The sequence below is a fragment of the Ovis aries genome, chromosome 14, assembly GCF_016772045.2.
Source record: "Ovis aries strain OAR_USU_Benz2616 breed Rambouillet chromosome 14, ARS-UI_Ramb_v3.0, whole genome shotgun sequence".
NCBI lineage: Eukaryota > Metazoa > Chordata > Mammalia > Artiodactyla > Bovidae > Ovis > Ovis aries.
Window position 1 is genome coordinate 32,810,568 of NC_056067.1, and position 23,845 is coordinate 32,834,412.

Sequence of the window (23,845 nt, forward strand, 5' to 3'; positions counted from 1 at the left end):
TTAGAACGTTGGAGGTGAAAGGTTAATATTTGATGAATAAACAAATGAACAGTCAAAGGAGATCTGCACACGTTCTAAATTCAAGCAAAAGATAAAGTAATACAAAATAAACTTATGTTTATGAAGCACCTACCATGTGTCAAATGTTTTGAATTTTTTTAATTGAATTTCCCCTAATAGCCCTTCATACCAAAAGCTAAAATATGATTCCTTGTTTTCAGGTGAAGAAACAGGAGAACAGAGTAGTCAGCTAACACATGTAGTACATATGTGACTACATATGTAGTCAGCCCCACATATCTGGGCTGAAATTTTAGTTCTGATGGAAGAGAAAAGTGAAAGTGTTAGTTGCTCAGTTGTGTCTGACTCTTTGAGAACCCATGGACTATAGCCCACCAGGCTCCTCTTTCCATGGGATTTCCCAGGCAGGAATCCTGGAGTGGGTTGCCATGTCCTTTTCCAGGGGATCTTCCCAACCCAGGGATCAAACCCAAGTCTCTCTTATTGCAGGCAGATTCTTTATCATTTGAGCCATCAGGGAAGCCCGATGGAAGAGAAGAGAACCCCAAATATCTAAAATTCTTCAAGACCTCTGTATAGACTTACTTGAAAAAAAAATATATATATATATATATATATTTGATGTCAGCTTTGACCTTCTCACGCCTTCCCACTGCCAACTTCCTCCAGAGAACATGTCCCCGAGGCTCTGGCTTTTATTGCCATAGCTCTGTCATTCCTGGGAGGTCATCTGTCACATGATTGTCCCAGGAAATCCTGCTCGGGTGCCTCCCTCTGGGCAGCTTGAGACGGGGTTTAGCAAGGAGACTTTGAGGGGAAAAGCAGGCTTTGGAAGGAATCTTTGGGCTCCTGGCACTGTGAGGGGATAGTGCTCCATCTTGGGAGAGACGAACAAGAGACACAGTTACCATTTTCATCATCTCAGTCATTTGGGGATGAATCTGGAAAGCACCCAGGGAATCCATCTGACCTGAAATTCTCAGCAGAAAACCAGGTGCTCCCAGACTTACAAGGCTGCCACCCGAAAACCTCCTTCAGAGCCACAGAGCCCGGCTTCCACATGGGCAGCTGGACCGAGCCATCTCAGATGCTCAGAGGCATCAAAGCTTCAGGAGAAAGGCCCGAGGGAGCACAAGGAAGATGGCCCTGTGTTCTCAGCACAGTGGGATGTGAGAGTCTGCCTGCCTGGAGTTGGGCCCCTACCTGGGGTGCAGGAGGAACCAGTGTTGGGAACCCATGCTTAGTCCACAGCAGCTGGTGGCGACTGCCTGGAGCCACCCCTGGCCAAGATGTGGGCTTGAGCAGACCTGGAGCATTTAAGGATCTTAGGATCCTCCTTAGGCCTGAGGCATGAGGTTGTCTAGCATCTCCACAGTGGTTACAGTGAGAGGATGGAGAGGCTGTGGATGTGGGGGGAATGTGGGTCTGATAAGCGGGGATCCAGTCCCCACTCCTCCTGTACGGCAGTGACTGCACACCATCTGCAGGGTCAGGCAGCCTCTTCTGCTTGGCCTCCCCTCACACACATGGATGTCAGGCAGGAACTGTCAAGATTCCTATTTTGTAGGGATTAGTGAGACTTCAGTTAGGACAAGTAGGTCACATTGATGGTAAGCAACAGAGATGAGGTTCAAAATAGGTCTCTGACTCAGTATCCCCTGCTGGCCCTTACATAGACTGCAGAGCATGAGGAGAAGGCGGGTGGTCTCTGTAAGCTACAGGGTCCCCTGAAAGCCCTGGCTGGGACATGGGAGCCTCTGTGTCCTGTGGCCTCCAGACTCCAGTGTTCATCTGGCCACCCATCCTCTTCTAGTCCTGTGCTCGCTAGGACCTAGCTCATGCCGAGCACTCAGGAACTATGTGCTGGGACTTCCTGGGTGATCAGGTGGTTAAGACTCAGTGCTGCCAATGCAGGGAATGTGGGTCCAATTCGTGGTCCCCTGGTTGGAAAACTAAGATCCCACATGGTGTGTGGCATGACCAAAAGATTTTTTGGGGAAGTATCTGAGGAGGCAGCAGAATCTGCTTGCTCAGTTGTGTCCGACTCTTTGCAACCCCATGGACTATACAGTCTGTGGAATTCTCCAGGCCAGAATACTGGAGTGGGTCCCCTTCAACAGGGGCTCTTCCCGACCCAGGAATCAAACCCAGGTCTTTGCATTGCAGGCAGATTCTTCACCAGCTGAACCACCAGGGAAGCCCAGGAATACTGGAGTGGGTAGCCTATCCTTTTTCCAGCATATCGTCCAGATCCAGGAATCAAACCGGAGTCTCCTGCATTGGAGGCAGATTCTTTACCAGCTGAGCTACTAGGGAAGTCACTAAAGAAGTGTCTGCTGCTGATCTAAGGGAAATAAGGAAATTCCTTGAGGTGTCTTCTCTTTTTCTTTTTTTTTAATTGGAGGGTAATTGCTTTACAATATTGTGTTGGCCTGTGCCACACATCAACATTGAGTCAGCCACAGGTATACATATGGCCCCTCCTTTGTGAATCCTCCTCCCAACTCCCACCCCATCCCACCCCTCTAGGTTGTCACAGAGCACTTGGTTGAGCTCCTTGGGTCACACGGCTTCTCTTTCTTTTATGCAAATGTTTTCTGAACCTCAGTTGGTTAATCTGTAAAATCTGCTTAATCTACCGCCCACAAACACGTTTTGAAAGATATAAAACACTATGGGCAGGAACCTTTGTGGATCTGTCCCCTGACCATTTCTACAGCCTCACCTTCTGCCGGGGTCTCGCTGTCTTTGTGTGTCCCCGCCTCCCCAGCATTTCTCCTCATCCTTGAATGGACCAGTCTTTTGCCTGGCCGTGGTCTTGGCAGGGGCTCCTCCCCCTGGCTGGACACTCTTCTCCTCTGCCACACCTTTACCTCCTACTTCCTGCTCATCCACCCTTTCTTCAAGGAGGCGTCTGACGTAAATTATCTGTCCATAGGTGTCGTCGCATGGGGGCTGTATGATTTCCTTCTTTCAGTTCAGTTCAGTTCAGTCGCTCAGTCGTGTCCGACACTTTGAGGCCCCATGAATCGCAGCACGCCAGGCCTCCCTGTCCATCACCATCTCCCGGAGTTCACTCAGACTCACATCCGTCGAGTCAGTGATGCCATCCAGCCATCTCATCCTCTGTCATCCCCTTCTCCTCCTGCCCCCAATCCCTCCCAGCATCAGAGTCTTTTCCAATGAGTCAACTCTTTGCATGAGGTGGCCAAAGTACTGGAGCTTCAGCTTTAGCATCATTCCTTCCAAAGAAATCCCAGGGCTGATCTCCTTTAGAATAGACTGGTTGGATCTCCTTGCAGTCCAAGAGACTCTCAAGAGTCTTCTCCAACACCACAGCTCAAAAGCATCAATTCTTCGGTGCTCAGCCTTCTTGACAGTCCAACTCTCACATCCATACATGACCACTGGAAAAACCATAGCCTTGACTAGACGGACTTTTGTTGACAAAGTAACGTCTCTGCTTTTGAATATACTATCTAGGTTGGTCATAACTTTTCTTCCAAGGAGTAAGCGTCTTTTAATTTCATGGCTGCAGTCACCATCTGCAGTGATTTTGGAGCCCCCCAAAATAAAGGCTGACACTGTTTTCAATGTTTCCCCATCTATTTCCCATGAAGTGATGGGACCAGATGCCATGATCTTCGTTTTCTGAATGTTGAGCTTTAAGCCAACTTTTTCACTCTCCTCTTTCACTTTCATCAAGAGGCTTTTGAGTTCCTCTTCACTTTCTGTCATAAGGGTGGTGTCATCTGCATATATGAGGTTATTGATATTTCTCCCGGCAATCTTGATTCCAGCTTGTGTTTCTTCCAGTCCAGCGTTTCTCATGATGTACTCTGCATAGAAGTTAAATAAGCAGGGTGACAATATACAGCCTTGATGCACTCCTTTTCCTATTTGGAACCAGTCTGTTGTTCCATGTCCAGTTCTAACTGTTGCTTCCTGGCCTGCATACAGATTTCTCAAGTGGCAGGTCAGGTGGTCTGTATTCCCATCTCTTTCAGAATTTTCCACAGTTTATTGTGATCCACACAGTAACTGTATATGTACTGAACATCTCTGGGCTTCCCCTGGTGGCTCAGCTGTAAAGAATGTGCCTGCTATGCAGGCGATCTGAGCTTGATCCCTGGGTTGGGAAGATCCCCTGGAGAAGGAAATGGCAACCCACCCTAATATTCTTGCCTGGAGAATCCCATGGACAGATGAGCCTGGTGGGCTACAGCCCCCGGGGTCGCAGAGTTGGACACGACCAAAGCGACTTAGCACACACGCACACACTGAACATCCTCAGCCTCCACTAAGGAAATATCTGGGAAGGAGACATGGTGTCTCTACCCACCATGGGATCACTGGCAGCTGGTTCCTAGTAGATGCTCAATAGATACGTACTAAATGAGTAAGTGGGTGAATAGAAATGAATGTGTGCTTGTTAATGTTTACACATGAACAATTCCAAGAGGTAAAATAAATATCCAAGTGTTCACATCTGTGTAAATAGCTCACTCTTGTGCCCTATTCAGACTGCTCCAGGGACCTCACTGCATTCCTTTCTTCACTTGCCGGGGTGCTTCTGTCTACAGGCCTGGCTGGGCCATGTCAGCATTTCTGGGATGGATCAAGGACTTCTAGGAAGGTTGAGTTAGAACCACGAGTTCTGTTTCCAGACCATAAGGAGCCTATGGGACACAGCATCATGCAGCTGAAGGTAATTGATTCTGAATACATTTGAAATTTCTTCAGAGGCCTACAGGCACGCATAGGAAAACTCAGGTTGGGCTTCCATCTCCTTGCATGTGTAGCTAGCACACTGGTATTCTCTTGCAGCTCCCAGTGCAGAAATACGCTGTGGTTGACAATCAGGCGTTCCCTTACAGAGGCCAGTGGATATCACCGTGCATCCAGCAGTGATTTACTCCCCATCTGGTCCTTATTTTCTTATCATTACCTCCTTCAATCCTCCTGTTTAATCCTAGAATACAGGACCCATCCATCCATTTGTGTTTGATCTTTGCCTCTGATCTTTCCTAAGACTGTGGTCTTGCCCCACAGGGTGCATTTCTCAGGCATGGCCCATACAGTTTCTCAGAGCCTCCAGCAAGGCTGAGTGACTGTCACCTACAGCATTAGTCTGCTGTGAACTTTTTACTCACATTCCTCAGTTCCTTGTCTCACTTCTCCACTCTCTCACTGCTCTCCCAGAAATCACCTCCCAAATAAACAACTTGCACCCAAACTCTTGTCTAAAAGGTCTGTTTGGGAAAAGACAAAGATAACGTCACAGAAACACGCTTGCTTCTTCCAGATCACCAACACCACCCATGACTGTGTATTTGTTAGAGCCAGTCTGTGCTCACTGTCCATCTCCCATCTTTAGCCCCTTACCTCCACAAGAACAGGGGCTCTAACAGCTGTTAGTCCCCACTGACTACCTAGCATCTGGTACACAGCCAGGTGCTCAATGAATCTTTCTGAAGTGAACCAAAGGATACACCAAGCTGTGTCCCACAGTGCTGGAAATGAAACTGTTTTGACTCAACCCTCACATTCTGAGAGACTCAAAGTGAAATATTTCTAATATACTCTCATTGAAATCAATGTCATTCAGTAGCATTGGATGTTATGAGATCATGGGACAGGGCACTGAACCCAGCAAAAGGATACCCAGTGAAAGCTTCCCAGGGAAGTGATCCCAAAGCCTGATTATCAAGGACACAGAACCCAAGGGAAGAGTGCACATACCCCAAGAGTCTGCGGGATTATTGAGAGAGGCAGAATATAAGGTCTTCTTCTTGGACTTCACAGTTGGAAAAGTTATAATGCCCTATAAGATGGAGGCTCAGAAACAGACTTATTATATTGTTGTAAATATCAATAATATTTGAATAGCGATACTGAATAGCAGGGCTTTCCAGGTGGTGATAGTGGTAAAGAACCCGCCTGCCAATGCAGGAGATGTAAGAGACATGGGTTCAATCCCTGGGTCAGGAAAATCCCCTGGAGGAGGGCATGGCAACCCACTCCAGTATTCCTGCCTGGAGAATCCCACGGACAGAGGAGCCTGGAAGGTTACAGTCCATAGGGTCGCACAGAGTCGGACACTACTAAAGTGACTTAGCACACGCACGCTAAATAGTAAAGGCATCAGCAGGAGCATTGAAGTCCCGTTCCCAGATGTGGCTGGTTCCAGAAATTAGGCTAATCTAAAAATACTCCTGTGGAGGTTCTCTCTCATTTTCTGGAGGTGGTGATTAGGGTGGCGGGGGGTGGGAAAGAGGATGGCCCTGGAAGTTTCTTGTCTGCTGAGGCTGTGTTGGTCCTCAGGGGCTGGGGGCAGGTACACAGAGCAGATGCCTCCGCAGCAGAGCCTCCTGAGTTCTGAACTCAACTTCTGTCTTTCAAGATCTGTACTTCTGATTGTCAACAGATTCTGTTTTTGTTTGTAAATGTCCTTACCGCTGGGATGGATTTGTGGAATTGTCTATCAGCTGTCATCATGGAGTGAGATTCAGATTTGTTTCCTGTATCACAGTGAGGCTGAGTGCTATAACTAACAACCCCAGAATTTCAGTGGCTTAATTTACAAAAAGTGTATTCCCTGCTAAGGTTGTATGGAGTTGGACATTTGAGGGGTGGTCTTCCAATACTGTGATTCAGAGATACAGAGCTGTTCAACCTAGTGGTCCTGTCATCTCCTAAGTGTCCAGAGCCCTCGTGGATGCTCTGCGACCTTCCTCCCGGTGCAGTGGGGACAAGCCTTGCAGGTGGCATGGGAGGTTGGCCTGGCCCCCCAGGGAAGTCTGCTGTTTCTGCTTGCATACCATCAGTCATAACTCAGCTCCACGCTCCACTGAAATGCAAGGGAGCCTGAGAGTCGTGGTCCTGCTGTGTTCCCAGGCAGAAAAGATAACAAGATCTTGTGAAGACCTAGACTTTTCTCCCATACTTTTCAAGGCACATTTGGAAGGATCAGGGGTTTGGGGATAGGGGGCGTGAGAAGGGAGTCAAAGACAGCCTTCCCTATCGGTTTCTGAAATGTGGTCTGCATTCACTTTTCTGGGCAAGATCATCTTTTCTGCTTTTCAGTTGACAATGAAAAGTCGGTTGGACACATTGATCTGGAATTGGACTCACAGAAATGTGTTCATATTAGGAGTTACTGGAGAATGTGTATCCAAAACACCTTTCTCACTTTAGGAAATATAAGGTCCCAAAATTACTGACGTTCAAGAAATGGACTTACTCTTTGGCAAAAAAAGAGAGAGAGAGAGAGAGAAACTGTGTGTCTCGTGTGTGTCTCGTGTGTGTGTGTGTGTGTGTGTGTGTGTGTGTGTTATTTGTCCACACTCTGTGTGTGTATCCCAAAAGCCCCAGAAGAGGTGATTTTGAGATACAACAAGTGATAGTGTGTCCTCGGTATCTGTGTTTTAGAAAGGCTCTACTTTAGAGTTGTTGGAACTGATGCGATTTTCTCTTTCTTAAGAACAAAGTTGAGTCTCCAAGGTCAGGAATCTTATTAGATTGTTATTATCATCATCTTCGTTTAATAGCAAGTCAACCAGATTCAGAGGTGTTAAGAATTTCCTTCCAAGGTTAGTGAAGTGTAGTGAAGTTGCTCAGTCGTGTCCGACTCTTTGTGACCCCATGGACTGTAGCCTACCGGGCTCCTCCGTCCATGGGATTTTCCAGGCAAGAGTACTGGAGTGGGTTGCCATTTCTGTCTCCAGAGGATCTTCCTGACCCAGAGCTCGAACCCAGGTCTCCCACAGTGTAGGCAGATGCTTTACCGTCTGAGCCACAAGGGAAGCCCTGTTTCCAAGGTTATGCAGCTACTAAATGGTGGAGGTAGGAATGAAAATCCTCATCCCCCAAATCCGATGAGAACCTATGCTCAGCATAGAGTTTCCCAAACCTCTTGGAGTTATTTGCACATTTTAGGGAAAATGCATGTAAATCATTTATAACCATTCCATGTTACTGCCTGAAAATTTGGAGTGGAGTGAAATAAACAAAGGGGCTCCCCAGGTGGCAACCAGTGATAATGAACCCGCCTGCCAGTGAAGGAGACATAAGAGACGGGGTTCCATGCCTGGATCAGGTAGATCCCCTGGAGGAGGGCATGGCAACCCACTCTAGTACTCTTGCCTGGAGAATCCCATGGACAGAAGAGCTCGGCAGGCTACAGTCCACGGGGTCGCACAGAGTCAGACACGACTGAAGCGACTTAGCACTCATGTACAGAATAAACAGAATCCATAGCCCCTCTACCCAACTACAATCATGGTAAAAATTTTAGCAAAAATTAGAACAGAAGATATGTGTTAAGCGCCTCACTCCTTGTGTTGCACCTTCAGAAGCTGTCCTTGGTAAATCACTGTTCAGTCTTTCTCCCTTACAATTTTTGGTGTATTTGTGTATTTGTATTTGGCTGCACTGGGTCTTTGTTGCTGTGTGCCGGCTTTCTCTAGCTTCAGCAAGTTGGGGCTACTCTAGTTACAGTACGCAGGCTTCTCCCTGCGGTGGCTTCTCTTGTTGGGGAGAACAGGCTCAGCGGTGCCTGGGCTTCAGTAGTTGTGGCTCACTGGCTTAGCTATCCCGTGGCATGTAGAATCTTCCCAGAACAGGGCTCAAACCCATGTCCCCTGCATTGGCGGACAGATTCTTAACCACCGGAAAACCGGGGAAGTCCCTTCTTTGTACTTTTTGAATCATCCTTAGTGTCTTCTGTAACCTTGGACTTAGAGAAACCAAATAAACCTCAGGGTTAGTCCAGATTGTGTTTTTCCTGAGAAGTATGTTTTCCAATGCAGAGTAGCAATTTTGAAAACTACAGGCTAAGGGATGACACTGCTCATAATAGAGTCATTTCAGGAAAGGCGGTATGGCCCATGACAGTTTCCCAGTGATACAGCAGTTCTCTGGGAGGAACCAAAATCACGGCAATTGGGCGCTCTAAGTACACTGTTATTAACACGTGTACATTGAATTCAAGTATTGTGACATTTCTCCTTTTTATCTTACTATGGAATAAAAGAAATAATTGAGGAAATTTTAAGTAGAGTTCAATAGACACACCCATTCATTCCTCCAATATTAATTGGTGTGTTCTCTGCACAAGTTGCTGTAGCAGGTATAAAGGATACCACACAAGATAAAATTGTATCTTCTGGTGTGCTTTCTCTTTGGAGTCGGCAAAGGGGCAATGGGAATGCACCCCTTGAACACCAATGTGGTTTGTTTCTCTTACGTATGGGAAGTAAAAGGGACACCTCAATGTTACCAGTTTCCTGAGAAGGAAAACTGAGACTTTAAAGCATTTTGTGACTTAACTGAGGGTGAAGCACAAGTAGAAATTAGTCAGTCTAGAACTCAAGCCTATGTTTATGCTGCGCCTAATGTAAACAGGGCAATGTAAGTAGCTATACATGGTCATTTAGACACATTATACCTTAAACACTTCAAGTCCTAGTCTGCTGAGCATTGCTTTCCTGATTACTTGCTTGGGGATCATCATGACAGTTTTTTAGCAGCCAGGATGTTCTTCTAGTGATAAGCCCCAAACAAACACTTTTTTCTTTTCTCTGAAATTGTGCAGTAGGGCGCCTAGCACAGCGCTTGGCACTTGACGAGAGCTTGACGTGTATCATGTAATTCTGCACTTGTCACTTTTGAGATGGTGATCACATAATTACCACATTGTCTACTGTTCAAGTGTGCACCCCACAAAAAAATTTTAAAATGCTTATTTTGGTCCCTGAGACATTTCCATAAATTACTGAAGAAAAAGTACCAATTTACTGGCAAAATAAAGTTTAAATCTTGACACAAATCTGCTGTAAGTTCAACATGTTTGAAAGGGTGCCTTTGTCCATTGTCTCACTCCAAACGACTGTTGCCCTGGAGTCTTAGGCTGATGTTTTTTAACAAGGAATTGATTTCAATTGGACATGGCACACAAGGTAAGCATTAAAAGGAGCTTTTCTTCTTGGCCATATTGCATGTGTATGAATTACCTTCCACAGGGAGAGTTTTATTATTAATCATTTGTGCCAATAAACGTCTCATTAAATCTAACTTACACTTATGGAGTATGCAATTGTCATTGTATAAATATTATTTCATTACATAATGGATAAACTATTAAGAAATCTGTATTTAACTGATATATTCAGACCGATTTCATAAATGCCCTATCCTAGGGACTATTTGAGAATTTCATAATCTTTTGATTAAAGACTGTAGGATTTTACTGATTGTATTTGTATAAGCCATGTTGTCTTTATAGTAAGGTGTATTGTTATTTAAAAAATGATTAAACATTTTCAAGAGAAGGGCCACTTCATATTCACCCACCTTTCATCTCCATATTATGAATTATATATTATTCTTTTACTTCTATATCCTTAATACGCTTTTCTCTCTCTTCGTAGGCAATTATACAGCGACCCATCTATATAGCTCATGAGACTTGTCCATTTTTTATGACTACCTGTAAATATGGAGGAAGTGAGCAGAAAATTTAAAACCAGTTGGACCATATTAATTTTTTGTGTGTAAGGGGGTATCGTCATCATACAGTACTGTTGGAATTTAAGAGGAAATTATTTTAGAATAGTGTGGGGAGTGATGAATGTTTACATCTAGAAACTCCCTTTAGCCTAGTAGGTGACCAATTTCCACAAAAGTCCCAGGTTAGGGAGAGCTGACAGCAGCGCTACTTGAATTTCTTTTCTGAGAGATGGCAGGAGACTCAGAGTGCGGAGCATAACGAGTGGGTGTTGGCTGCCAGCTGCTGAGAAGAGGCAGAATGGAGATGGCATTGGGCTGAGTCCAGGTTAGAGAACTAACCTGCAGAGGGTGTTTGTGTCCTAGCAGGCATGATGTACTCAAATCTGGTCTCAGCCCAGTGCTTATATCCGCAGTAACCCAACATCAGAATTCTTCAGGGAGCAATCACGCTTGAGATGTGGTTCATGGACAAGACCCTTACCTATATCCATAATGTCCAGCATAGAGCCCAGCACACTAGTTTTCTAGAAACACTTGCCAAATTGTGGTTGGAGAGAGGATGCAACCAGTGTAAGGGCCCAGATGGAACATCAGATTTTGTGGGCTTGGGTTTAGTACATGGTTGGAAACCTGAAGCATGCCTCCAAGAAAAAAAGCCAGCTATGTGAACTAGTCATAGAGTAAAAGCCAGCATCCTAGGACAGTGAAAGGTGTGTGATGCTCAGAGCTCACTCAAGGAGCAATGGGTACCAATCTTAGGTGGTTATGTGTCTATTGTTTTCATTTATTCATTCAACAAACAGTTACTGGGCACTAGCTTTGGTCCAAACATTGTGTGGAATGTTGAGACGCAGAGATACAATGCTATGAAGCCTGTCTTGGGAGAACTTCTTCCCAATTGGGAGAAAGACATTCAAACACCATTACAGGTCAGGCCAGCCCCAGCTCTAAGGGGCTGTGGGCAAATTCTCAGTATGAGACTCCATGCCTCCAGGATGGTGGTCCAGATGTCAGGTCTTTTGAGAGAAAGTTCCAAGAGCCCAGATTCTTCCCAGTAGCAGAATGAACATTGAGTGAACATTCTAGAAACTCCAAATTACAGTTGTTGGTTATTTCATTTCAAAAAACCCTTACATTGAGTCAGGCGAAGGGCTTTACAAATATTACCTCATTTAATCCTCCCAACAATACTGAGGGATAGGTACTAACATTTCCATTTTACTTGCCCAGGGACTCACAGATTGTATTTGAGGAATTCTGAATTTGAACTCAGAAAACGTCAGTGTAGTGTGCACAGTGATGATTTCAGAGACCTGATCGATGAGTGTGAGGTGAAGTGGGTGGAAGTGGGTGCGTGGAGGTGCCTGGGTGTGTCTGGTGGAAAATAGGATTTGAGTTAAATCGCCATGTGGAGGAGAAAGGCCAGCCATTTCAAAATGGGACCCCAGTGAAAGTGGTGCTTTCCTGATAGCTCGGTTGGTAAAGAATCCACCCGAAATGCAGGAGACCCTGGTTTGATTCCTGAGTCAGGAAGATCCTCTGGACTCTAGTGTTCTGGCCTGGAGAATTCTATGGGCTGTATAGTCCATGGGGTCACAGGCAGACACGACTGAGCGAGTTTCACTTTTACTTTTTCCAGTGGAAATGAGGAGTAGAAATCGATTTGTCTCTTCAAGAGCTAGTTTCCTATGTATGTTTATTTTTGGCTGCACTAGAGCTTCGCTGCTATACGCGGGAGTCCTCTAGTTGCGGTGAGTACTCTCTAGTTGCAGACTGCAGGCTTCTCATTGCCGTGGCTTCACTTGCTGAGGAGCACGGGCTCTAGGCACACAGGCTTCAGTAGTTGTGGCACACAAGCGTAGTTGCCCTACAGCATGTAGAATCTTCCCGGATCAGGGCTTGCACCTGTGCCCCCTGCATTGGCAGGCAGATTTTTAACCACTGGACTGCCAGGGAAGTCCATTAAGAACTATTTATTTAACATCTCCACAGAGTGCTGGGGGGTACCCTGGTGACTCAGACAGTAAAGAATCTTCCTGCAATGTAGGAGACCTGAGTTTGATGCTTGGGTCAGGAAGATCCCCTGGAGAAGGGAATGGCTACCCACTCCAGTATTCTTGCCTGGAGAATTCCATGGACAGAGGAGCCTGGAGGGCTACACTCCATGGGGGGGCAAAGAGTCGGACTCGACTGAGAGACCAACACTTGCACTTTTCAGAATGCTGGGCCTTGCGCTGGGTGCTGGACATGCAGTGGGAAGCCAGGGAGGTGAGACCTCCTTTGCTTGGAGCTCCCGGGCTAATGAAGGATTCAGACAAACCAATGGATGTTTCCAGCAGTGACCAGCAGGTCGAGTACAGCATAGTGGGGGCACAGAGGAGGGGCTCCTGACCTGGTCAAGGGTTGATTTCTGGAATAAGTAAAGCACGGAGGGAACAGCCCAGAAAGAATCAGAAACGAGGGTTGAGAAGCACATTCAGCAATTTAGCAAGGGGAATGGAAGCAGGAGTGGAGGGGTTCCAACTGAAAGACTCCTGAAAGGGGGAGCCAGCAAAAAGAATCTTGGGTTCCCTGCTGGTCTTCTGAACCTCAGGAGTTCAGGATGCTGCCCATCAGCGCCTGCCAAGGATAGAGTCTTGTGTCTCAGAGGATCATATCACTGGTCACATTTGGTTCCTCAAACCCAACCCGGCTCTCCCCTTGTAACATCAATTTAGTAGGTTTAACTATGGTATATGGAGTTTCTGTTCCAGTAGGCTTTGAGAAGCACTTCTGAAAAGGCCTTTATAAATCTCTACAGTAATGAATTATGAACAACAGGAAAGGGGCTGCAGTGTCCGTCTGCCCCTCCCGCTCCTGCAAGGGGAAAGCTGAGCCTGATTCATATATTCTGCTTTGTCTGGCCTTGTTTTCTTTCAGAGACAAGAGAACATCATAACCTTGAGCTATCTGGTAGAAATAAAAGATTGATGTGAAATTTTACTGTGTAAAATTTGGGGCCTTTTCATCCAGAAATGAAAACAATTGAATATTACTTTTAAAAAAATTGAGAACTTGTTTTATTCAAACACTAAGAACCTTCACCCTAGGAGAAACCTCTTTATGGGAAAATAAATAAATTAATACATGCCTCATAAGAAATAGATGTTTCCAGCAGTTTCAAATCTCGAAGCCCCAGAGTCTGACAGCCTCATTTTGAAAGTGCAAGTGCCAAGGAAAGGACCCAGGAGGTCACATAACTCACTTAAGATCACCCAACATGAATGGGTGAATTCAGACCCAGAGAATCTGTCTCCAGAGCCTTCTCCACAACCACAGCACTGTGTTACGTCTCACCTTCCGGGCCATGCTGAAAAGTTTGCCAGTCGCCCTGAGATGCTCTGGAGCACACAAAAGAGAGGGACTGCAGAACCCTCACTGGCTGAGCCTACCCCTGCGGGAGCTGGAGACGCCTCTGAAGGGCAGTTGTCCTGGGCCACCTTCTGGGGGTTCATATCTCATCGTCATGGTCATTACAGCTGAGCACCAGTGTGTCTGGTTAAAGTGGCACTGGCAGAGGATGAGGCTGCCAAAGCCTGCACCATCCGTCACAGCATCTAGTGCAATCCAGCCCGGGCTGGACCACTGGCGCCCAGTCCTGGTTCTGCTCACAAACCCACCAAGGAAGCAGAATGCAGAGGAGAGCTGGCCCAACAACAGCTCATTGGAGAAAGACCTAACTTGACCTTACCCCAGAGACATATCTATGGTACAATTCACTAGAAAAAAAAAAAACTGGACATGGATATATTCTAGAGATCATTGTTAAAACTTTAAAGGACAAAACCACAGACAAGCAAAACCCTAACATAGTGTCAAAGTGCACTAAGAAAATCAGAATATCCAGAGTAGGGATATGGTAGGTGATGATGACTGGGGCTTCCCTGATGGCTCAGTTGGTAACGAATCCGCCTACAATTTGGAGACCCCGGTTCGATTCCTGGTCAGGAAGATCCACTGGAGAAGGGATAGGCTGCTGCTGCTGCTGCTGCTGCTGCTGCTAAGCCGCTTCAGTCGTGTCCGACTCTGTGCGACCCCATAGGCGGCGGCCCACCAGGCTCCCTGTTCCTGGGATTCTCTACACACTCCAATTTCCTTGGGCTTCCCTGGTGGCTCAGCTGGTAAAGAATCCACCTGTAATGCGGGAGACCTGAGTTCGATCCCTGGGTTGGGAAGATCCCCTGGAGAAGAGAAAAGACTACCCACTCCAGGATTCTGGCCTGGAGAATTCCACAGATTGTAAGGGGTCACAAAGAGTCAGACACGGCTGAGTGACTTTCACTTTTAGGTGATGAGTACACTCTCCCCAGGATAAATGGCATCACCAGAAGCATTATTGTTTCTATTAACTATGGTATTATTACCATAGTCATCGTTTTTTAGTGTAAAGCCTTCTGCTAGGCATATCAGATGAATTAATTCATATTTCATCAATCTCCACTATGAGATGAGGTTTTTAGCCTTACTTTACAAAAAAAAAAAAAAAAAAAAAGGCAAATGAGATAGTTGGTATGCCCAAAGCCACAGAAATGGTAAATATGGAAGGAGGGTGTTCAGAGTTGAATAATTAGGGACTCATAACATCCTCTGTGACCTAAGCTCTTCCCAGCCTCCATGCCACCATCCCCAGGGGGTCAGCTTGTGCCCGGATGGCTGCTGCAGTCCCAGGCATTTGAAACAGACAGGAAGGAGCTTTTGCCTCCCTCCATGGGTCTCTTATGAGAAAGCTTTTCAGTACATCTGCATCATAGCTCATTACAGCTGAGCATCAGTGTGTCATAGCTCAGGGAAGGTCCAGTTTCTAACACAGACCGCCAAGGTTCTGGACTCTATTTCAGCAGTTTACTCCTGAGGACTGCTGGGAAGGACCAAGTCAGCCCACGCCTCTCTGAAAGGAGGCTGACCCCTTCACCAGGTCTCTGGGTAGACCGTGAGTCTGGGGGAGACAGTGCTTAGGGCCAGTGCTTTCTCAAGGGAGCTGGCAAGACTCACTATCCATGAGGCTGGGGGAGTATCTAGAGCAGTGGCCCCTCCTCTGCAAGTTCAGGGCTGCAAGGTTGCGGGGGGCTCAGAGAGTCTCAGCATTGGAGACACTCATTTCCAACTTTAGCGCTCCCAACCTTGGGTCTCTGTTCTCACCATCACTGACAGAGTCTTCATCCATCAAAACATTCCAACAGACCTTCAACAGCCCTCGCATAATCCCTGGACCTGTTCATCATGGGTCCCCGTGCTCTGTCCTGGGTTTTCTGTGTCTGCATTTGTGTTCTCTTTGGCCTGCTCAGAGTTCTCCAGTGTGTTTGGCAGTGGGGTATGCACTTGAAAAAAAAAAAAAAATTGGCAGGGATAATCATACCCTGCTTGATTTCTGAGCTAAAAATAGCTTCTCTGCATTGTGGAGAAACCAGAGGCCAAAAAAGTCCAGAGCAACATCAGTTCTCTCTCCAGCAGCAGAAACACCTGGAATCGCTGTTTAATTATTTCAGAAGCAATGGTGCAATTTAGACGTTTCAGGAATAATGTCAGGAGCCTCACATGTGGTTTTGGCAGCTGCCAATCACCACAGGATCCAGCCCAGAAGCTGAAGGTGTGTCAAGTTCATTACTTATGAGCTATGTGACCTTGGGCATGTTCTCTCTCCTCTCTGGGCCCTGGTTCCTCATCAGCTATTGTTTAGTCATTAAGTTGTGTCCTACTCTTCATGACCCCATGGATTGTAGCCTGCCAGGCTCCTCTGTCCATGGGGTTTTTCTAGGCAAGAACACTGGAATGGGTTGCTATTTCCTTCTCCAGAGGATTTTCCTGACCCAGAAATTGATCCCAAGTTCTCCTGCATTGGCAGGTGGATTCTTTACTGCTGAGCCACCAGGGAAGCCGTCCCCATGAATAGGTTGGGGAAAATTGTACTTTGTTTTTAGGGCAAATGCAACAACCCACTGAAAGAGCATTTGTGAAAAGAGTTCTTCCTTCGGAGAAAAGGAACCACTTGGGGCTAGAGGAGAAGAGACAGGAGTTCTGCTGTAAAAGATGGACAAAAGATGAGGACTCAGGAAGGAGGAGTGAACAAGATTTACTGACCTAGGGAAGCAAGAGTCGGGAAAGCACGAACTACTCGGGGAGCTGGCGGAGGTTGGGGGAGACAGGGATAAAGTAAGCTTGAGAGCTGATACAGATGGTTTTCTGTGGCTGATGAGGCATCACTGGAAGCTTTTAAGCAAGGATGGACATGAGAGTTGTATTTTAGAAAATGTGGGGCAGAAGGGAATAGCCTGGAAGGGACAGAGCCCAGGGATTAGGCTTCGACCAAAACAAATCAGAAGCGGTACAGAGGAAGTAGGGATGGAAAGTAGGGACACATTGGAATATTTTTTTGGAAGGCTGAAAAAACAGGCCTATTACTGATTTAAAATAGCTTTTAATTAACATATGCAAATGAAGGCCTTTTTCCCCCACCCACCCGCACTTGCCCCTGGAGAAACCAGGGCTTTAAATCAGACTCTAGGGCCCCCCTTTTCAGCCGGATTCCCATTGTCCTCCTGCCTGAGTGTCTTGGCCTGTTGTCTCCTTGCAGGTCTTGAGCTAAGAGGTTCATCCTGCTGACCGCAACCCAAGGAAAAGAACATCCAAATAGGAGGAAACCGCCGAGTTTTCTGTTTTCTTCTGCAGGAGAATGCAAGGTTATTTTTGGCCCCTTTCAGTACAAATCAGATTGTTTTCTTTCTTTCTTTCTCAAAGCCCTGTGTCTGGCAGGCTTCAGGCAGGGGAGAGCACATTAGAGCTCGCATTTTGAATACCTTCGCATTTTTGCTCGGTGTCAGTTTTGTTTGTCTTCCTCTGCCTGGCTGTCTCCCTCGTCTCGGGATTGTTGACTTCCCGCAGACGTTGTTCTCCAGCCAAAGAAAGTAAAACCTTTCTCAAGGATGGGGCGCCTTGGTTGGAGAGAAAGAGAAGGACAAAAGGGAAGCATCCCACAGTCTGGGAGTGGCTTTGGGTTTGGTGCTTTCGCACTCAGCCCCACTTTCTCGAATTAGCTCTCTGACTTGAGATGCTGAGATGCCCTGGGAGGCACAGGGCTGACGGGAAGCGGAGAATGGAAGCCAGGGTTCCAGACCCTGCAGCCGCCAGGTTGCCAAGTTTGTCCCTGCCTTCTTTGTGGCTTATAAAGTTTGCTGGTGTCCCTTATAGCAATGGAACCAAGAGTGAGGAGTCCAGGCTTGACCCTGGCTGCTGTAGGTTAGAGTCTGGAGTGAGCTAAGTTACTGAGCCAAGTTACTGAGCCTCCGTTTTCCTGATTTGTGAAATGGGCATATTAACAGTGGATTATTGAGTGTTAAAGAGGACGGTCTGTGTTGAAAATTTGGGGACTGCCTGGAGCATGCATCATGCCGGCTGAATGTGTATGTGTTTATGTGTGTGCGTTTGTGACTGATGTGTGCACTTGTGAAAACCACACCTTCCACTTTTACCCAGTAGTCACCGGATTTGTTAAAGTCCCTCTCAGGGTGTCTGGCAGAAGTTGTAAATTAGTTTTGATTCTTACGAGAGTCTTTTCTTTTTCTCATTCTTTTCTGCTGGAATCTTTCCCTTAAGGCAGCTGAGGCTGATGTGACCTGTAAGAATGTGACAGAAGCAAGGGGAAGGATCTTCCTGTTTAATTCCACACATCATTTTGCTCATTTTGAGCCAGAGTCACTTGTGGATTTCAAACGCAGTGGTTTGTCTTTCATCATTATACCCAGGTGCTTCTCCTTCATGACAAGAGGGCTGCCTGCCTTGTTCTTTCCCATGTCTCCAGTCTCTGGCGCATAGTTGCAAATATTTGTTAGATGCCTGCAGAAACAGGCTTCTGCATGCCCACATGCATACACACGTGCACACACACACACACACACACACACACACACAGACTGTTATTGTTATTTTTTATAAGATATGCATAGCTTTGCATCCCAGCTCCAGTGCCCAGGGGGAGGAGGAGTGGCAGTCATGGGGTTTTCTGGCAGCTGGCAGTCACAATGGGACCCAACCCAGAACCGGCAGATGCTTCAAGTGTGTCATTTTCAAATGATGTGACCTTGGCCTGTTACCTCTCCTCCCTGCGCCGTGGGTCCCCCATCAGTAAGCTGGGGAAGCATGGAGGCACGGCTTTCTGAGAGACCTGGCACCAGAGAGACATTCCAATCTCTTCTGGTTTTTCTCACATCACAAAGACCCCTGAGTGTCCTGGGATGAGTCTCCAGTCAATCACCACCAATATAAACAAATGGCTGGCACCTGGTCGCTGGCGCCCTAAATCAAATAGTTTGAATTTTCCAGGCCTACGGCTGAAGCACCAACTTTTCTCACCACCACTCACACACACCACATTAATCCCATAAGCACTCACTGCATTGGCAGAAGAAACACGGGGATCCGAATCCTGAGGCTTCCTGCCCTGACTAATGGTGGTCACGTGAAAACATTTGACACCAACCCTGGGAAACTCCTTCCGGTCAGGTTAGGTTTCTGGTGCTTTAGGCAGGAGCAGAGCCTCTGCAGAGGTGGAGATCGCTGGCTTAGGAGAGGAGGTAACGTGTACCTGTTGAAAGGGAATTGCTAGGGGCTCATTAGTCCATCCATCCACTGAATGAAGGACTCTTTCTTTCAGGATAGCATTTCCTGAGGTTTTCTCTGAAGAGCATTGTTTCTGCTGTCTGCTACTGAGTTAGACTGGATAGAGAGTTGGAAGGAGAGAAAAAAAAAAAAAAGCATTCCTTCGTCAAATAATTCTGGGAAATGTTGGCATAAATAATGTCAAGGATTATTTTTTCAGCATTTTTTTTTAACTGCGGACTTTCTCTGCACCTTTAAGAGATTAATGTGCATTTTGACTGTGTGAAAGATAAATTTGGTATCTTGTAATTAACATGCTCTTCTGACAACAGGATGTTTTTCTCCCTCTATGAACATCCCAGGGAACAAGGTTCTGTACCACACTTTGGGGAAAAGAACTTGCAAACAGGAAGAGAAAACCGATTCTGGGCCTCTAAGCAAAGTTTTCACACAGGTTGAAGTAATTCCAGGTGGTTCAAGGCAAGTCAGGAGATCTTCAGTGGGTAGTCAGTCTGTGGGTCGCCTCCTTCCTGTAAGCAGCTCAGTTTATGAACTTGCCCACACCAAGCTCAAGTCCTGGGTGCTCCATCCAGGTAGGTGTCTGTGTGCCTTTGGGTGGGCATTCGTGGCTTAGTGGAGCAGACACGTGGGTATCCAGAACAAGACAGAAAGGGGTACCATAAATCACAGAGAACACCACTCAGCTTCCTTTCCTGGCCTTTGCTTCTTGAAAAGCAGAGGAACAGAAACTCCAGGCAGCAAACTCTGAGAAAGCCTTAGAGAAGGATTTTCATGTGTGAGCGAGCAGACGGCTGCCTCAAGGGCCTGTGTTAAGCCCAGTTGGCTGGGTCAGCCCTGACGTGGTTGTGTGCCAGTGGGCCGTAGTTGGAGAAAACTTGTGAAGGCCTGGTGGACACTGGAATGGTGGGGGGCTGTTAATGGGGGGCAGCGTCGACTGGGTGGACCATGGTGGCCAGCTCATGTGTGACCAAGATGTTCTTCGAGGACTTGGTCTCGAGGGTGGTCTGGGTAATTTCTCTCAGTGGGGTGGTTGGCCATGAGTCCCTTATAGCCTTGCCCATGTTTATGATTAGTTTCAGTATCTTAATGCACAGGCTCCAAATTAAGCAACCAAGGAAAGCTGACTTTGGGAGGTGGGTCCAAACAGATTTAGTGGGGCCTGGAGTCCACTGGGTTCTGAGTCTCATGTGAGGATGGCACAGGTGCCCTGCCCCCAACACCCTCCCTCACCCCACCCCACCCAGCTCCGTTAGAGGGGCTCTGGTTCAGCACTCCCTCCTGAGGCATCAACAGTGACTCAGAGTGAAGCTGATAAAGAGAAGGTGATAAGAAGGAAGGGCAGGAATTTCAGAAATGCCATTGCTTCACTTCCCAGAAGTTCTCCAAACATCACACCCTGACCTCAAACTGCCTTTGCTCTTTAAGAAAGTGGAGAGCGAGTCAGGGAGCTTCATGGACACCGTGGTCCTGGCCTCACCTTGGCTGTTTGGCTTAAAGTTCCAGAGGTTTCTTCAAAAGCGTTTGGAGATTTATGTTGTCTTTAGGTTTTAGGGAAGAGGAGGCGGCCGTGAGCGTTTGCTGAGTGATGACTATGTATGGGGTGGGCCCTGCCAGTTGCTCTCTGGTTCTCAGAAGTGGCTACGCTTGGAAGCTCTGGGTGGGTGGTTGGTTGGTTGTTTTTTAAGCGCTGGTTCCTGGGACCCAGCCCAGGTAGCCTAACTTAATTGATCGAGAGTGTGGCCTGAGCATTGGGGTTTGCAAGCCACCACCGCCCCGCCCCACCCCCCAGGTGCACTGAATTCACAGCAGAGTGAATTGAGAAGCTCTGCACTGAAAACTTGTCTCCCATTCCCAGTTGCTCACCAGCAACCCAACCATGAGGACATTAGTGGCAACTGAAACAGGCTCAAAGAGCTCAGGGCTTTCCCAGGAGCACAAAGTCTCAGGCTAGAAAGTTACAGGTTCCAAAGCCAGCATTATATCACAGTGAGTCAGTAATGTTGCAGAATGTGACTTAATTCGACGGTGAGGCCACCATAGGCCAGCCTGGGGCTTAAGCATGTTGGCAGCTGCTGCAGCCATTACGCTCACCCAGCACACCCTTCTCCTGGGCCCACTTCAAAGAGCAGGGTGTTGTCACTGGGGCCCTGAGCAAAGTGACCTGACCCCACAGCTCTCAGGCCCACCCAAGAATCAGGATGGGCTAACTCCAGGCCAAGTTTATTTTTCTTTCCTGTCGAGTGTGATCACTGGAGAAGACTGCAGGGGAAGTAACGCAGATACACATGGGCCCTGGAGGGCGTAGGGTTCACAGTCCAGCGAGGAGCCAGCCAGGCTCCATACAGGGTCCTTCCGGCTGCCCCTGCTCAGACACAAACCCGTGTGCATTCCCGCTGGGCTTTAGGAACTGTGAACTGACTCAGAAAGGGCAGGAAGGAAACCAAAGGGTGGGGCTTGTGCCAGATGGGGAATGTGGCGCAACATAAAGAATAAAGCATTTGGAATCTCACTCCCCTGGACTTTGCATAAATCTCCTTACCTCCTTCAGCCTTAGTTAACCAAGCTTCATGTCAGAGATGAAAATTTCAGGCCCTGATCTCTAGAGTAAGGATAACAGTCACCTATAATCGTGATAATTAAATGATATGTAATTTATGATATAATTATGATATATATTATGCATGCATGCTAAGTCTATTCAGTTGTGTCTGGGTCTTTACGAAACTATGGACTGTAGCCCGCCAGGCTCCTCTGTCCATGGGATTCTCCAGGCAAGAATACTGGAGTGGGTTGCCATGCCCTCCAGGGGATCTGCCTGTTGCAGGGATCAAACCTGCATGTATCTCCTGCATGGGCAGATGGTTCTTTACCACTAGAGCCACCTGGGAAGCCCTATGATATAGGTTATATTAATACATAATTATTCAAATTATATATAAAATAATATATGCTGTAATATTATAATATTGGGTGGGCCAAATATTTCACTTGGGTTTTTCCATAAGACGTTATAGAGAAATCCAAACAACTTTTTGGCCAACCCAGTATTTCGTGTATAAATACTATTTTATATATCATATTATTGATACGTGTATTTGTTCTATGCACAGCTACAGTGAGCAGGCACCAGGCTGAGTCAGAGGCTAAGGCTCTTGGTAACTCGGGTCAGTAACCCATCAGAGTACTTGATGGTACATCCATTGAATGGAGTACTTTGCAGCTGTTAAAAACGAGATAAATCCATGTAATGCAATAAGGAAAGATGTCCAAGATAGACCACAAGGAGAAACAGCCAAGTGCAGAGCTGTGAGAGAGGATCGCCCTTTTACATAATGAAAAGCATCTACATATAAATAAGTACATATATAAAATGTAAAAATAGAAACAGACTCTAGCTGGGCATACACAAGTGTATATCCTTGAGGGGACGTACTTCTCTTCTGAAGAAAGTGCATTTATGGAGAAAGTTAGAAAGGTGGACTTTGGCAAAAGGAAAAGGGAAGAAGATTCTTCATTTCATTTTATATTTTCTACTTATTTCATACTCAGCTGAACTTGTTTGCATGTGTGTCTGTGTGTGTGTCTGAGTTTCGGTAACAGAAACAATAAGGAGTTTGAGTTAAAATGGAAAAGAAAACAAAAGCAGAACTTGCTCTGAGACTCCAGTTCTTTCTCTGTGATCTGGGCCAGCCCAGCAGACAGGGTTGTTTTTCCAGCTGGGAATCATTTCATCCTCTCTCCCTAAATCCTGTGCGAACCCAGATCCAGTGGGAGTTGACAAAGGCCTGGTCCCAGGCCGGTCAGCCACCCCTCCATGTCTGTTGGTGTTTTTTAAGTATGAGCACACTGGTGGGTGTGTCTGGGGAGTGGGAGGGAGGAGCCGAACATGGCTTCAGAAGAGGAGGAGGAGAAAGTGAAGTGCCTAATAAGGAAACCCACATGGTCTGACACTAAAGTTTCAAATGCTGTAAAAGAAAACCAGAAATAAATTTAATTCAAAGTAAAAGGCTGCTTTAAATCCATGCATGGAAGCAGGAATCCTCTGGGTGAATGGATACCAATTTTGAGACTGATTCTTCCCCTCACCTGCTATAAGGTACTAAATGATCATCCCCAAGGATACCTAACCCTAACCCCAGAACCTATGAGTGAAAGTCACTCAGTCGTGTCCGAATCTTTGCGACCCCATGGACTGTAGCCCACCAGGCTTCTCTGTCCATGGGATTTTCCAGGCAAGAATACTGGAGTGGGATGCCGTTCCCTTTTCCAGGGAATCTTCCCAACCCAGGGGTTAAACTATGGTGAGAGGCAGATTCTTTACCACCTGAGCCACCAGCCAGAACCTGTGAACACAACCTTCTTTGGGAACAGGTCTTTGTGAATGTCAATAAGGATTTCCAAATGAGATTATCCAGAATTATCCAGATGGGCCCTGAATCCAATGGCAAGTGCTCTCATGAGATATTTCTGTAAGACAGGAGGGGAGAGGACACAGACACAAAGGAGGACACCACGGGAAAAGTGGAGACAGGCTACAGGGCTGCAGCCACAGCCTAAGGACACCTGGAGTCACCGGAAGCCTAGAGAAGCAAGAGAAGACATACCCCCAGAGCCTTTGGGGGGGCCCCGCTCCACCAGTAGCTAAACTTCAGACTGCTGACCT

At 46.8% G+C, this 23,845-nt stretch overlaps 1 long non-coding RNA gene across 1 annotated transcript in view; it reads left to right on the forward strand.

Annotated features, from left to right (window-relative positions):
• Window positions 1-19,666: 19,666 nt before the first annotated feature.
• LOC121816490 (uncharacterized) overlaps window positions 19,667-23,845 on the forward strand; it is a 109,524-nt gene continuing 105,345 nt past the window's right edge. Inside the window, exon 1 of the long non-coding RNA XR_006056115.2 lies at window positions 19,667-19,754. This is a non-coding gene — a long non-coding RNA (uncharacterized LOC121816490). The remainder of the gene's footprint in view (window positions 19,755-23,845) is intronic.